The sequence below is a fragment of the Myotis davidii genome, unplaced genomic scaffold, assembly GCF_000327345.1.
Source record: "Myotis davidii unplaced genomic scaffold, ASM32734v1 scaffold3134, whole genome shotgun sequence".
NCBI classification, from domain to species: Eukaryota; Metazoa; Chordata; class Mammalia; order Chiroptera; family Vespertilionidae; genus Myotis; species Myotis davidii.
This window is the reverse complement of record NW_006285319.1, coordinates 1-4,933: the sequence shown is the minus strand read 5'-3', so window position 1 is coordinate 4,933 and position 4,933 is coordinate 1. Positions and strand designations below refer to the sequence as shown.

Here is a 4,933-nt window from a genome sequence, read left to right as displayed (position 1 = left end):
GGGAAACCCCGGAGTGGGAGAGGCAGAAGCAGCTGGAGAACAAAGTAGCAGAGGCCCATAAGCTGGGTGGGTGCTATGGGGGTGGGAGAACCTGAGACAGTCTGAGATCCCAGGGCTGTTCATGGTTCTATCCCTAACCTATCACAGTGCTATTCTTATTGGAGGTAGAGCCATAGGCCTTGTTGGTTTTGAACTTGGAGATGTGAGAAGGCATTTTGCTATAATTAAAAATGTTTGTACTTGCCTTGGCAGGGTGGTTCAGTTCATTGGAGTGTCATCCCATGGACTGAAAGGTTGCCAATTCCATTCCCTCTCACGGCACCTACCTAGGTTTCAGGTTTGATCCCTGGTGGGGGTGGGTACAGGAGGTAACCGATCGATGTTTGTCTCATACATCGATATCTCCCCCCCACCACACACACACACACACACACACACACACACACACACACACACTCACCTTCCCCTCTCTCTAAAATCAGTAAGACATATCCTTGGGTAGGATTAAAACAAAAGTTTGCTCTTATTAAATGTTTCAGGGGGAGCCCTAACCAGTTTGGCTCAGTGGATAGAGTGTAGGCCTGCGGACTGAAGGGTCCTGGATTCGATTCCAGTCAAGGGCACATGCCTGGATTGCGGGCTCGATCCCAATAGGGGGTGCGCAGGAGGCAGCTGGTCAATGATTCTCTCTCATCATTGGTGTGTCTGTCTCTCTCTCTCTAAAATCAATAAAATATATTTAAGAAAACAAATGTTTTAGGGCGAGTCATGACAAGGGCTTTTAGGAATCTCTAGCTTAGCCCATTCAGGGTGAGTCTCCAACACTCTTAGAGGCTCTTCCCCAACTTACTTGCCCAGCCTTGCCCCCTTACACACATGCTGAAGTCCAGCTGGATATTCCCACCCTCCCCCTTCCTGCCTTTGTTCACACAGCTCAGTTCTCTGCATATCCCAATCCAAATTCCACCCATCCTGTAGAGCCCTGCTTCAAAGCCACCTCCCCTGGGAAGTCCTCCAGAACTTCCTCCAGAGGACAGAACTGTATTTTCTCTAGCACTTCACGCTCTCTAGCTCTCATGGCACTGACCACCTTCACCTTAGTTGGGGGTGACTGGTGTCCCTTTTCTAGATGTCCTACACTGGATCTCCTGGGGAACAGAAGCAGTGTCAGGCTTTCGTTTCCTCAGGGCCTGGTACTTGAGTAGATCAAATAAATACTAATTTATACAAGCACATCTCATGGGACCCCCTCCCTGACTTCCTGCCACAGGTGGTGTGGCTGCACCGATGTTATGGATGAGAAAACTGGGACCCACGGCTTGTCTGAGATCACCCAGAAAGGCACAGCTGCAGCTCACCAGCACTCCTCAATGCTCCTCAGCAAGGGGAACCAGTCTCCCACCCCCTGGGGACCCTGGAGTGGAAGAGGCGGCAGCAGCTGGAGAACAAAGCAGTAGAAGTAAAGGAAGCCACTCACAGGTGCGTGGTGTGGGCTGAGGTCACCGAGTCACTGCCTTTCCTTCTGTCATCCTGTCCCTTCTCTTCATCCTCCTTGGTGTGTCTGTCTCTCTCTCTTTCTCTTCCTTCAGCTTCCCTTTTCCTTCTCTTCCTCTTCCTCTTCCTCACGGCTTCCCACCCGGGCTTGTACCTGTGATTCATTTCTAGTTTCCACCCAAGGCCCTGTCACCTCCACTACTGCTACCTCCATTTTGACGCCCAGCCCCTCCCCGAGGAAAAGTTGGATGCTTCCCTTGCTCTCAACTCCTCATCCTTTCTAAGTTAACTAAGAGGGCCCAGGCCAAGGAGGCATCCAGTCATTTTCCTTCCCTTTCCACTGCCCACCTCAAGTTGGAAAATGAACAGTTAGAGAGCCGTGTAAAGGGATAATCAGGACCAAGGTCCTAATTTCTTTTCCAAAGCCTCCTCAAGGAGATCAGCTTCCACTGCTAGGAGACAAGAGCAAGGGAAGTGTCACAATAGAGGGTGCTAGGGTCCCCAATGTGTACTTCATTCATTCATTGAATATATTCTGAACACTTCCTATGACCAGACACTGTTGTAGGTGCTGGGGATACAGAACATCCCCTGCCATCTTGGAGCCCACATGCTAGCAGAGACAGACAATTATAAAGTAAACTAATACATTCTCAAGATAAGTACAAATTAGGGTAAAAGGTATGAAGCCACTAAATAGGGAGAGTAGCTAGGTGTTGGCAAAAGTCAGAGACGGCTTTTATGAGGAGGTTTTATGTGAGCTGAAACTGGATTTAATCAATCAAGTTAACTTAGTTATTTTCGTTAGGTAATATTAGCATCATTAGCTATGTAAAAATTTATTGCTGAGTACTATATGTGATCACATTTTATTTGTTATACAAGGTTTTATTTTCGACTAGTTGATGGGCCTCATTCTTCTCTTCCATTTGCTAGTTTTCTCTGTTGTTAAGTACCATTAAGCTCCAACTCCTGGCTTGAATGAGTGATGTCCACAGAGTCCTGCCCTCAACAGCCCTTCTCAGCTCTTGTTCACTCATGTGGCTTCTTTTACGGAGTCAATCCAGCTCGCCTTTGGTCTTCCTCTTTTCCTGCTGCTTCTGTTTTCCCCAGCGTTATTGTCTTTTCCAAAGAGCCCCGCCTTCTCATGATGTGCCCGAAGTAGGACAGGTTCACTTTGTCCTCTTACCTTTAGCAACGTTTCAGGCTTCATTTGCTCTAGGACCCACTTGTGTGTGTGTGTTTAATATATATAATTATCACTAATTCTTTTCACATCTTCTATTAGCCTTCCAACACAACTTTTCACAACATGAAATGCATCAGTACCGTATCTGTTCCACTTTCCTTTTTCTGGAAGCCTTCCAGGCTCCTGTTCCAGCATGGACTTGCTCTCCAGCATCTACCTTGATGGCGCCTTTCACCTCTCTCCCTGGCTAGGTTAGATTTCCTGAACCCCATGTTTTTTTCTTTCTTGGTTTGCTCCCTTCTTTTGCTGGAGCACATCTTCCAGTAGTTTCTTGAGAAAGAGTGCATGGGATGAAACCCCTTTGATACATAGCATGTCTAAAAATACCTTTTTTCTACATTTTTGAAAAATGTGGCTAGGAATAAAATGATACATTTTAGAAAATCATTTCCCCTTGGCATTCCTTCATTGGCTTTTAGCTTCCAATTTGCTATTGAGAACGCTGATAACATTCTTTTTAAAAAAATATTTTTTATTGATTTCAGAGAGGAAGGGAGAGGAAGACAGAGAGAGAAACATCAATGATGAGAATCATTGATTGGTTGCATCCTGCACGACCTCTACTGGGGACCCAGCCTACAACCCCGGCATGTGCCCTGACCAGGAATTGAACCCAGGAATTGATACGATTCTTATCCCAGAACCTTTGTACATGATCTTCCCCTCTCCCCAGAAGATTATAGGAGAGCATAGTGAATACAAGCTTGGACTTCGGAGTCACACTGCCTAGAAGACTGATTGTGTAACCTTGGGCAAATTTATTTTTTTTGTTGATTTCAATATATTTATTGATTTCAGAGAGGGAGGGAGAGAAACATCAATGATGAGAGGGAATCATTGATCAGCTGCCTCCTGTATGCCCCACACTGGGGATCCAGCCCAAAGCCCGGGCATATGCCCTGCCTGGGAATTGAACCAGGACCTCCTGGTTCATAAGTCAGTGCTAACCACTGAGCCAAGCCAGTGGGGCTTGGCCAAATTTTTTAATCTCTCAACAACTCAGCTTCCTTATTGACAAATGAGGTTGTTGGAATTTTAAATGAGTTAATACATATAAAACACTTATAACAGTCCCTGGCAAAGAGTATGCATTATATAAACATTTGTGATGATTATTATTATTGTTAGGATCTCTTTATTCCTGGTATTTTACATTTTAGTATTAAAATTAATGTCTTTTTTCATTGACTATGCTGGGAATTAAAAGGTACGTGACGAGGGAGAGAAGCATTCATTGGTTGCCTCTTGTTTGTGTTCCAACCAGGCACTCAACCCCCAACCTAGGTATGTGCCTGGACTGGAAATCAAACCCATACCTTTCAGTGTATGGACGATGCTCCAACCGCCTGAGCGGCCCAGCCAGGACTCAACTTTCTCTTCTAAGTCTTCTACTGAATTTTAAAATCTGAGCTATATTTTTATATTCTACATGCTTTGCTCTTATCTTCACATGGACACTTTATCTTCTTTTATCTTTGCCTGCATTTTTTTCTTCCACTCCCTGTATTGTCCCTTTCCTGAATTTGTTAGCTTTGACTTCTTTCAAGTTGGAGGCTTGCCTTCAATGACTGCTCCTATTTAAGACTTAGGCATTAAAAAGAATGTGCCTGAGTGAATTTTCAACTGGGAGACTTCCCCATCCAGGGATTTTAACTGGGGGCTCCTCAAATGTTTCTATGTTTCTATTTTTTCTGGGCACATTCATTTTCTCCATGAGCAGCGGTATAAGCTTCCTGCACAGTGTTTTTAATAGCCGAGGAAGAGGTTTGGGCCCTCATTTTTCAGGTTTTATTCTTCTGTCTTTGGTCAAGTCCCCTGTCCTCTGCTGTGCCTGGTGTCCCGGATTTTGCAGTGTTTTTAATTCACATTTTCCAGGAGATAAACTTCCCTTTATCTGCCGAGCTGAGGAGCAGTCTTCTGGCTGTGAACCAGGGAGAAGTTTGAGAATTTAAAAAATCTAATTACCCTGAATAAACTTTCAACCTGTTTTATTTTAAATACTAGAGGCCCAGTGCACAGCATTCGTGCATTCGGGGGGCGGAGGGGTCCCTCATCCAGGCCTGCGCCCTTTCCCAGTCCGGGACCCCTCGAGCAGTGTCCCATAGAGAGGCTCCCACCACAGCCTTCTAGCCAAGTGGCACTCCCACTGTGGTTGAGGGTCTGTCCCCTGGTGGTCAGTGTGCATCATAG

The 4,933-nt window shown here is 45.6% G+C and overlaps 1 long non-coding RNA gene across 1 annotated transcript in view; it reads left to right on the top strand.

Moving 5' to 3' along the window:
* Window positions 1-4,869, top strand: part of LOC107181891 — an 8,918-nt gene extending 4,049 nt beyond the window's left edge. Inside the window, exons 2-3 of the long non-coding RNA XR_001512600.1 lie at window positions 1,271-1,479; window positions 4,619-4,869. This is a non-coding gene — a long non-coding RNA (uncharacterized LOC107181891). The remainder of the gene's footprint in view (window positions 1-1,270; window positions 1,480-4,618) is intronic.
* The last annotated feature ends 64 nt before the right edge of the window (window positions 4,870-4,933 follow it).